This window comes from Sturnira hondurensis, unplaced genomic scaffold, assembly GCF_014824575.4.
Source record: "Sturnira hondurensis isolate 20B ecotype Veracruz unplaced genomic scaffold, ASM1482457v3 Scaffold0020579, whole genome shotgun sequence".
Taxonomy (NCBI): Eukaryota; Metazoa; Chordata; class Mammalia; order Chiroptera; family Phyllostomidae; genus Sturnira; species Sturnira hondurensis.
The window spans coordinates 3,166,194-3,177,331 of NW_028093210.1; the positions used below are offsets into that span (position 1 = coordinate 3,166,194).

At 41.7% G+C, this 11,138-nt stretch overlaps 1 non-coding gene across 1 annotated transcript; it reads left to right on the forward strand.

The window, feature by feature from the left end:
• Window positions 1-1,014: 1,014 nt before the first annotated feature.
• On the forward strand, window positions 1,015-1,117 carry LOC118975836 (U6 spliceosomal RNA). Its single transcript, XR_005064150.1, has one exon. It is a non-coding gene; the product is annotated as a U6 spliceosomal RNA (small nuclear RNA).
• The last annotated feature ends 10,021 nt before the right edge of the window (window positions 1,118-11,138 follow it).

Here is an 11,138-nt window from a genome sequence, read left to right on the forward strand (position 1 = left end):
CAGTAAATGAATGGATCCAAAAACTATGGTACATTTACACAATGGAATTCTATGCAGCAGAAAGAAAGAAGGAGCTCCTACCCTTTGCAACAGCATGGATGGAACTGAAAAGCATTATGCTGAGTGAAATAAGCCAGGCGGTGAAAGACAAATACCCTATGATCTCACCTTTAACAGGAACCTAAACAACAAAACAAACAAGCAAGCAAAATATAACCAAAGACACTGAAATAGAGAACAGGCGAAATAGCGAACAAGCTGACAGGGTCCAGAGGGGAGAGGGGAGAGGGAGAGCATTTCAGGGGGAAAGGGGAAGGATTTACAGGAACAAGTATAAAGGACACGTGAACAAAAACTAAGGGGGATGGAAATGGGAAAGTGGTGGGGAGCACTGGGGGTGGGGGTGAGCTGGGATGGGAGTAAAAGACAGAAAACTGTACTTGAACAATAATTTTTTTTAAAAAGCCATTGACTTCAGAGGTGAACCTGGACAGCAAGTGTGAAGTTTGATTTTATGTATCAATTTGCCAGACTGTTACTCAGTTGTTTGGTCAAGAAGCATCAGTCTGGATGTTGCTATGAATGTGTTTTGAGATGTGGTTAACATTTAAGTCAACTTGAAGAAAACACACTACCCTCCATAATGTGGTGAGCTTTATCCAGTTAGTCCAAGAGAAAAGACTGAGGTTCCACCAGGAGGAAGGGATTCTGCCTTGGACTGCCTTCAGACTTGACTGCCACCACATCAACTCTTCCTGAAATTTCCAGTCTGCCAGCTTCTCCTATGGATTTCAGACTTTCCAGGCCCCACAGCCTCTCTCTATTGGTCCTGTTTCTCAGGAGAATCCTGACTAACACAACAATAGTGAATCTTCCAATCCATGTTCGTGGCTGGGAAGAGGGGCTGATGTGAGGGGATGAGGCAACGCTTGTTAATGGAGAGAAAAGGAAGTAAAATAAATGAAGCATACACTCAGTGCCAGGTACTTTACATGTGACAAGAGGTGAGCACATGTGCTCACTTCACTAGCACATACACTAAAATCAAAATGATACAAAGATTAGCATGGGTCTGCACAAGGATAGCATGAAAATTTGTGACACATTCCATATTTTTTTAGAAGAAAGTAAAGGGGAGATAAATGTGACAGAAGGAGATTTGACTTTGGGTGGTAAACACACAATACAATATACAGATGATGTATTATAGAACCATACACTTGAAACCCATATAGGTTTAGTGACCAATGTCACCCCAATAAATTTAATTAAAATTTTTTAAAAGAGGGGGGCACACAACAACATTTCACGAAGACAAGACTGAGGTTCAGAGAGCTCAAATGACCTATTTAACATCACCAACAAGGAAAGGAGTTGCCTATATCAGGACCCAAATCTGGCTCACATATCCATGACTTTTCCCATCAGTCCAAGTGAATGCCGTCAGGGGACGAGAAGAACCAGCACATCAGGGAAAGGGGTAGAGGGCTGTGTGGGAGGCACAGGTACAGAGAAAGGGCACAGACTGAAGGGTCAGAGAAAACCACAGAACCCCAACCCAGTCAGGACAGGAAAGGTGAGCCCAGCACTGTTTAAAAGGTTAAGTGCATTTTATTGAAAGGTATCTTTTGGATTCAACTTCTCTTCTTCCTTGGATCTCCAACCTTCCACCTGCCCTTCAGATTTCAGACTTGCCAGTCCCATGACTATGTGTGCCACTTTCTTAAAAGAAACCTGTCTGTAGATAAATGCTAGATAGATATAGATAAAAAGATTAATAGATCTAGGTCTATCTATCTACCCATCTATCCATGTACTATATACACATCCTAGTTGTTCTGTTTCTCTGGAGAACTCTAACACAGGGGGCATTAGACTGTTGCCAGGACCTACAAGGACAAACATCCCAAACAGAGGCCTTGGAGGTGGGTTGTACTGGGGAGGTCGAGCAGGCCAGCTAGGCTGCAGTGCAGAGAGAATATGAGGCAATTAAGCAGGTCAGGCAACTTAAGCTATGTGGAGAAGAGATTCAGAGGCTTTGGAAGAGTCAAGAGGCAAAGTGTGGGTGCCTGGAGCTGCCCTTGCCAAAGAGGCGCTTCATGGAGCACACTGACAAACTCCTACCATTGTATCTACTGCCAAAGGCCAAACCAGGCTCATTGCAGACCTGTGCTTGGGATGAAGAAGAAACCTACCTCTCTCATGGGACCAGTGAGATTACACACAAATGTGGACATGTAGCTCAGTTACAAGGCAGAAACACTGTAAAAGCTGTGGAGGGTGAGCAGAAGGAGCTGGGTCAGCTGAGGCTCTCTTGTGGAGTCTGGGCATGGCCTCCCTGCAAGGGATCTGGAATGTGTGGTGCTGCAAAGTGGATTGCTGGTGCATTTCTGAGGCTCAGGTGATTCTGAACACAGGGGCTATCAGGAAAGAACAACATTCTGCAGACAGAGGCTCTGAAAAACAGGTAGTGGGAGCTGGTTTTACCCTGGAGCCCTGCTTACAGCCTGGTGCCAGATGGTATCATCCCCACCAGAATCTCTAAAAGCTGACCTTGGTTAGTAACCCTGAGAAGACTTCATTTGCCAGTTCAGGAAAGAAAATGGCCCAGGCTTGCTTCCTGGTGGCAAGGTGGAGTCATTTAGTTCCAGGCGCTGCTCTCTACTTTATTAACAGGCTTCCTGCTGGGAACAGAAGTTATGCCTGCCCTTCCTAATTGCTAGTTGCTATAAAATCATAATATGCACCCTTTATTTCTTCCAATGATGTAGACACCAAAATAGAACACAGAGCAGAAGGTTAATACCTTGATGTTTTAGAATGTCAGAGCCAGCATTCCATTTCTAGCAACATGGGAGCGCAGCTACCCTGAAAAATCCCCCTGCTCTAAAACACCTAAAAAGAAAAAAAATACTCTAGTAAAACATAGAAAGCAAAATTTAGCATTTTGACCATTTTTAAGTGTATAGCGTTTGATGGTATTAAGTACACTCATTGTTTTTCAACCATCACCACCACCCAACTCCAGAACTTTTTCGTCTTCCTAAGCTGCAACTCTGTGTCCATTCAACAGTAACTCCCAATTTCCTCCTTGCCCCCAGTCCTTGGCAGTCTCTATTCTACTTTCTGTCTCTGTTGACTTTGACCATTCTAGGTACCTTATATAAGAGGAACCATACAATATTTATCCTTCTGTCTGGCTTAATTCATTTAACATAATGTCTTCAAGGTACATCCATGTTTTAGAATGTCTCAGAATTTCTTTTATTTATTTATTTATTTAATATATATATTTTATTGATTATACCATTACAGTTGTTCTATTCCCCCCCTTCATTCTCCTCCACCCTGCACACCCCCTCCCCCACCATTCTCCCCCCCTTAGTTTATAACCACGTGTCTCAAGTTCTTTAGATTCTATATTTCCCCTACTATTCTTGCCCTCCCCCCATCTATTTTCTACCTACTGTCTATGCTATTTTCTGTACCTTCTCCCCACTTCTCCTCCTCCCACTCCCCTGTTGCTAACCCTCCATGTGTTCTTCATTTCTATGGTTCCACTCCTGATCTAGCTGTCCTCTTAGTTTGCTTTTGTTTCAGGTGTGGTTGTTAATAACTGTGAGTTTGCTGTCTTTTCACTGTTCATATTTTTCATCTTCTTTTTCTTATATAACTCCCTTTAGCATTTCCTATAATAAGGGCTTGGTGATAATGAACTCCTTGAATTTGATCTTATCTGAGAAGCACTTTATCTGCCCTTCCATTCTAAATGAAAGCTTTGCTGGACAGAGCAATCTTGGCTGTAGGTCTTTGACTTTCATGATTTGGAATACTTCTTTCCAGCTCCTTCTTGCCTGTAAGGTCTCTTATGAGAAATCAGCTGACAGTCTGATGGGAACTCCTTTGTAGGTGACTGTCCCCTTATCTCTTGCTGCTTCTAGAATTCTCTCCTTCATTTTCATCTTGGGTGATATAATTATGATGTGCCTTGGTGTGTTCCTTCTTGGGTCCAACCTCTTTGGGTCTCTCTGAGCTTCCTGGATTTCCTGGAAGTCTATTTCCTTTGCCAGACCGGGGAAGTTCTCCTTTATTATTTGTTCAAATAAGTTTTCCACTTGTGGCTGTTTCTTTTCCCCGGTACCCCTATAATTCGGATATTGGAACGTTTAAAGATGTCCTGGAGGTTCCTAAGCCTCTCCTCATTTTTTTGAATTCTCATTTCTTCATTCTTTTCTGTTTGGTCATTTCTTTCTTCCTTCTGGTCCACTCCCTTGATTTGAGTCCCAGTTTCCTTTCCATCACTATTGGTTTCCTGAGCATTTCCCTTTGTTTCAATTAGTTTAGCCTTTATATGTTCCTCTAATTTGTGACTATAATCAACCAGTTCTGTGAGCATCCTGATGACCAGTGTTTTGAACTGTGCATCTGAGAGGCTGGCTATTTCTTGGTTGCTTAGAGTTATCGGCTCTGGGGCTTTAAGTTCTTCTTGAGCCATCTTTTGGGCTGTTTGTGCCTGTTACATATCAGGATCAGAGCCCTAGGAGTTCACGAGAGCAGGGCAACTCAGGTGCTGGGTTGTGACACTGTATGTGGGGGTGGGGTCAAAACGGAGCAATGGTGGTCCCATCTGCTGCCTCCCGCCGCCGCAGCTGCCACTGTCACCGGGGCCCGCGCGTTTTGTCCCACTGTGCGTGAATGTGCGACCGCCGTCAGTCTGCCCCGCACCCCGACTGGGTCTGCGCTGCCTGCATGCCTGGGTCGGGGGATCTTTCCTGCCCGACCCTGCTCCGCTGCTGGCTCCACCTCTCTTACCTGTCCCAGTTGAAAGGTTTGTTGTTGTCGGACTTCTGTATAGTTCAATTTTCTGTTCTTTGGCTGTGTCTTTGTTTACTTTGTTGTATTCAAACTTGGTTGTGGGAGAAGGCACAGTGTTTCCACCTATGCCTCCATCTTGGCGGAAGTCCTCAGAATTTCTTTTTAAGGTGGAATAATATTCCATTGTATGGGTAGACCACATTCATTTGTCAATGGACATAAGGTAGTTGCAACTTTTCAGCTATTGTGAATCAGGCTCTTATGAACATCATTAGTGTACAAATATTTGTCTTAAGCTTGATTTTTCTTGGCTTAGTTTTGGTGATTTTTTTTTTAGAAATTTTTTTCTGATTGTGAAAGTTACTGCTTTAAGTCTTCTCAAAGTCTCTTATTATCTTTGTAATTATTTGCTGTATTTATGGTTATGTCCTCTTTTTAAATCTTCATATTTTTGTGTCTATTCTCTCTCTCTCTTTTTTTTAGAGAATAAAGTTTTTATTCACTCTCCAAAAGAGGAGAGGGGCATGGTATGAAGAGATATACCATCTTTCTCTTCTTTTTTTTTTAGAGCATCTGATCAGAGATTTACCAACTGCATTACTCTCTCAAACAGCTAACCATATTAGTTAGAATTGCGTTCAGCTCTGGATTGGCAAAAACCTCCAAATAACAGTAGTTTAACAAAATAAATTCTTTTTCTTACTGTGAAATATCCAGGGCTCCATCCAGGTTTGCCCTGGCAATCCATGGTGTTGGAGAACCAGGCTCCTTAGATCTTGTTGCTCTTTAATTATCCAGGTAAGGAAAAGTTACTCTCCAATATCCAAAGGTCACCTTTTGGTTGAAGATAATTTCTGGAGCTCTAGCCAGAATTCCAGGCAGGAAGAAGGAAGAGAGAGAAAAATACTTATCTTCTCCCTTTATGTCTCCTGGCATTGCACACACCACTTCTGCTCATACCACATTGGCCAGAATACAATCATATAACCAATCAACTTGCAAAAGAGTCAAGAAAATGTTGGGAGTTTTTTGTTTTCTCTTCTCCAAACCTACATGCTGTTGCTGTCCTGATTTTTGCATCTAGATATGTTATAAACTCCACAATACCAGGTTTATTTTGCCTTTAAACAGTCTATTACCTTTTTTAAAAATTTAATAAGAAAAATTTCTTTTTTGTTTTCATTTCCAGTCATCTTCATTCCTATGTATACATCCAAGTTTCCATCTGGTGTCATTTTCCTTCTGCCTGAAGAACATTCTCTAATATTTATTTACAGAGCATATCTGCAAGAAACAAATTCTCCCGGCTTTAGTGTATTTGAAAATGCTTGGGTTTTTTTCTTGAAGAATATCTTCACTAGATATAGAAGTTTAGACTGACATTTTTTTCTTTAGCCTTTAAAGATGTTCTGATGTCTTCTAGTTTATTTTGTTTCTGACAAGATATCAGTAGTAATTCTAACCTTTGTTCTTCTATATTTAATGTATCTTTTCCTCTGAAATTTTAAATGATTTTTCATTATCACTGGTTTTTAGCAATTTGGTGATGATGTGTCTGCATTTGGTTTTCTTTATGTTTATTCTGCTTGTAATTCTTTGAGTGTCTTGGATATCTGGGTTTATAGTTTTCATCAAATTTGAAAGAACTTTGGCTAGTATTTCCTCAAATATATTTCTTTCCTGACCTTCCTTCTTCTGAGATTTTAATCATACACATACACATATACATAGTTACACATACTGCTTACTACTTTCGCACAGGTCAGAGAGGATACTGAATTGCCCAGTATCAGGGAGGGAGCTGGGAAGAAGGGGCAGCTTTCTCCCAGACAGAAATGCTGGCAGGGGCCATTGTTTCTTTGATGAGTGCTCTCCCCACAAAGCCCGCAGGTGGGTGCCATGTCTGAGACTCCATCAACCTGGGTCACACTGTTTGTTCTGCTCTGGTGATTCCCTGAGGCCCTGCCCTACCCAACTTTCAGACCCACCCAATGTTTCTAGTGGCTTTCCCAAACAAATAGCTTACTGTGGCTCATGCTTCAGAATTTCCTAGAATCCCTCAAACAAGCAACATCTGGCTGCAATGTACCCTTAACCTCTTGATAAGTGACCCCAGGTCCAGCAATAGCAGTGCTGGCCTTGACTTACAGCTTAGCCCAACCAGGGCACCTCCAAGCCCAGCACAAGTAGCAGCAATCAGTAGATCACTTTGTAGCTCATGTCAGGTGGCCCCAGGCAGAACACAGGTGGTGGCTGACCTTGGTCTGCACCTCCCAGGAGGCCCCAGAGCCAGCTTACTCAATGGACAGCTTCAGATGACACTGAAGCATCCCTATCCAAGCACCTCCACAAGTGACATGTTCAAGGGGTAAACTCAGTAGCACTGAGTGCCACTGAGGTAAGTCCTGCTCTGTGGGGTGGGCCCCTCACAGCTGATCCTCAACTGTGGTCAGAGGTCAGTTGTGCATCCAATTTTTGCAGCTGATTAGCCCAGAAGTAAATTCTTCCCATTGATGCTCCAATAGCAATCAAGGCTCAACTACAACAGAAGGGTGTAAACAGCTCAGATGGAGTGGGGAACACCTCAAGTACCCAGCCTGGGTAATCAGGGAGGCTGTGGCACTGGATCCTACAGAACCCCTACAACATTAGTCCACACTACCAAGTCTGAGAGACAGGCAGGCCCACCTAATACAATACGTAGAAACAAAACAGGGAGGCTGCCAAAATGAGGAAACAAAGAAGCATGTCGCAAATGAAAAAATAAAACAAAACTCCAGAAAACAGCTAAACAAAATGGAGACAAGCAATCTACTAGATGCAGAGTTCAAAACACTGGTGATAAGGATGCTTAATGAACTTTGGGAAAAAATCAACAACATAAAAAAAGACCCATCAGAAACTAAGGATCCACTAACTGAGAATAATTTACAGAGAATCAATAATAGAGTATGTGAAGCTGAGAAATCAGTGATTTGGAATATAAGGAAGAAAAAAAAACCCAATCAGAACAACAAAAATAAAAAAGAATCTGCCAGCCAAGATGGAGGCATAGGTAGATACGCTTCGCTTCCTCACACAATGAAACGAAGGATGACAACCAATTTAAATACAAAAAACAACCAGAACTGCCAGAAAAACAAACAGTATGGAAGTCCAACAATCAAAGAGTTAAAGGAGAAACCTTCATCTAGACTGGTAGGAGGGGTGGAGACAGGAAGCCGAGGCCAAGCGGACACGTGACCAGAAGGTGACTGGAGGACTGGGCAGGTGAGGTGGAGGCTGGTCATCCCACATTTGTGCAGATAAGCCAGGAGGAACAACTGGGGAATGAGACAAACTGCACAATCCATGGTTCCAGTGTGGGGAAATAAAGCCTCAAAACCTCTGGTGGTAAAAACCTATGGGGTTGAGGCAGTGTGAGAAACTGCCAGTCTCACAGGAGAGTCCTTTGGAGAGGCCCATGGGATCCTAGAACATACCCAAGCCCACCCACCCAGGAATCAGCACCTGAAAGGACACAATCCATTTGTGGGAAGTAGGGGAGGGACAGATAGAAGGGTGAGCCAAGAGCCAGAGCCAAGCAAGCAGCATTTTTCCCTCTCTCACCCCTACACTACATACAACACCACAACACAGTGAAGTGGGTTGCCCTGCTCTGAAAAATACCTATGGCTCTGCCCCTTACAACATAACAGGTGTGCTGCCCAGACCAAAAAAAAAAAAAATATGGCCCAAATGAAAGAACAGATCAAAACTCCAGAAAAAGCCCTGGCTGGTGTGGCTCACTAGGTTGAGTGCAGGCCTGTGAACCAAAGAGTCACCAGTTCAATTCCCAGTCAGGGCACACGCCTGGATTGTGGGCCAGTTCCCCTGTAGAAGGTGTGAAAGAGGTAACCTCAGATTGATGTTTCTCTCCCTCTCATTCTCCCTGCATTGCCTCTTTCTAAATAATAATAATAATAATAATAATATCTTTAAAACAAAACAAAGTAAAAATAAACCCAGAAAAAGAATTAAGCCACAAGGAGATAGCCAACCTATCATATACAGAGTTTAAAACACTGGTAATCAGGATGCTTACAATCAGGATGCTCAGAGAAATGACTGAGTATGGTAGCCAAGTAAAGGAAGAAGTGAAGGCTATGCAAAGAAAAATATACAGAGAACCAACAGTGAAGGGAAGGTAACCATGACTCTGATCAATGATTTGGAACAAAAAGAAGAAATAAACATCCATCAGAACAGAATGAAGAAAGAAGAATTCAAAAAAATGAGGAGAGACTTAGGAACCCCTGTGACAACTTTAAAGATTCCAACATCTGAATCATAGGGATGCCAGAAGGAGAAGAGAAAGGGCAAGAAATTGAAAACTTTTTTGAGAAAATAATGAAGGAAAACTTTCCCAATCTGGCAAAGGAATTAGACATCCAAGTCCTGGATGCTCAGAAAGTCCCAAAGAAGTTGGATCCCAGAAGAAACATTCCAAGACCTATTATAATTAAATTACCCAAGATTAAAGATAAGGAAAGAATCTTAAAAGCAGAAGCAAGAAGAAGAAAAAGGAGGAGGAGGAGGAGAAGAAAGAAGAAAAGAAAGAAAGAAAGAAAGAAAGAAAGAAAGAAAGAAAGAAAGAGAAAGAAAGAAAGAAAGAAAGAAGAAGAAAGAAGAAGAGAGTTACCTACAAAGGAGTGCCCATATATCTATCAGCTGATTTCTCAAAAGAAATCTTACAGGGAAGAAGGGAGTGGAAGGAGATACTTGAAGTCATGAAAGTCAAGGACCTACATCCAAGGTTACTCTATCAAGCAAAGCTTTTAGAATGTAAGAGCAGATAAAATGCTTCTCAGATAAGGTCGAGTTAAAGGAGTTCATCATCAGCAAGTCCTTATTATATGAAATGTAAGAAAAAGAAGATAAAAAACTATGAGCAGTAAAATGACAACTAACTCACAACTATCAACAACTGAACCTAAAAAACAAAAACAACCTAAGCAAACAACTAAAACAGGAACAAAATCACAGAAATGGAGATCACATGAAGGGTTATCAGTGGGGAGGGGAGGGGAGAATGGGGGGGAAGGTACAGGGAATAAGAAGAATAATTGGTAGGCACAAAATAGACAGGGGGAGGTTAAAAATGGTATAGCAGCCCTGGCTGGTGTAGCTCAGTGGATCGAGCATGAGTTTATGAACCAAAAGGTTGCTGGTTCGATTCCCAGTCAGAGCACATGCCTGGGTTGCAGGCCAGGCCCCCAGTATGGGGTGCGCAAGAGGCAACCACACATTGATGTTTCTCTCCCTCTCTTTCTCCCCTTTCCCCACTCTCTAAAAGTAAATAAATAAAATCTTTTAAAAAAGAATTGTATAGCAAACGGAGAAGCCAATTAACTTGTATGCACAACCCATGGACATGAACTAAGTGGAGAGAAATACTGGATGGAAGGGGCAGTGCAGGGCATAGGGGGATAAAGGGGAGAGAAAATGGGATAACTGTAATAGCATAATCAATAAAATATACTTTAAAATAAATGAATAAATATATTTTTAAAAGAATCCAAAAAAATGAACATAAAGTGTAAGGAGATTCTGAGACAACTTCAAGCATACTAACATTCATATCATGGGAGTGGTGAAAGAAGAGAGACAGCAAAAGATTGAAAATCTATTTGAAAAAAAATAATGACAGAATACTTTCCTAACCTGGTGAAGGAAAAAGACATACAAGTCCAGGAAGCTCAAAGGGTCTCAAACAACATGAACCCAAACAGGCTCATACCAAGAATCATCATAATTAAAATGTCAAAGGTTAGTCCTGGCTGGTGTGGCTCAGTGGATTGAGTGCAGGACTGAGAACTAAAGGGTCTCCAGTTTCCCAATCAAGGCACATGCCTGGGTTGTAGATCCCCAGTTGGAGACATGCGAGAGGTAACCACACATTAATTTTTCTCTCTCTCTCTTTCTCCCTCTCTAAAAATGAATAAAAGTCTTAAAATAAAATAAAGTAAAATAAAACAAAATAAAATGCCAAAAATTTAAAGACAAAGAATCTTAAAAGCAGCAAGAGAAAAATCAGTTAGTTACCTACAATGTAGTTCCCATAAGACTATCAGCTGACTTCTCTAAAGAAACTTTGCAAGCCAGTAGGGACAGGCACAAATATTTAAAGTGACAATAAGCAAGGACCTGTAACCAAGACTACTTTACCTAGAAGAGCTATCATTTAGAATTAGAGGACAGATAAATAGCTACCAGACAAGAAAAAGCTAAAGGAGTTCATTAGCACCAAACCAGTATTATAAGAAATGTTAAAGGAGACAAAG